The sequence below is a fragment of the Anomalospiza imberbis genome, unplaced genomic scaffold, assembly GCF_031753505.1.
Source record: "Anomalospiza imberbis isolate Cuckoo-Finch-1a 21T00152 unplaced genomic scaffold, ASM3175350v1 scaffold_61, whole genome shotgun sequence".
In the NCBI taxonomy this organism is placed as follows: Eukaryota; Metazoa; Chordata; class Aves; order Passeriformes; family Viduidae; genus Anomalospiza; species Anomalospiza imberbis.
Genome location: NW_027100224.1, coordinates 651,893 through 652,109, shown reverse-complemented (window position 1 = coordinate 652,109; position 217 = coordinate 651,893).

Here is a 217-nt window from a genome sequence, read left to right as displayed (position 1 = left end):
TTTTAAGGGCTCTTTCTAGTACTAATTAGAACTTATAGGTTTGGTTTTTTTTTTTGGGGGGGGGGGGGGTGCTTTCCTAGGACTTATTTAAAAATATTTAGGGCTTTTTTAGGACTATTGGGGGTATGTGGAGGACTCTTAGGACTAGGGTATTTTTAGGTTTATTGAGGAAGCTTTTAAGGTCTGTTTAGGGTCTTATCAGGGCATTTTAAGGATT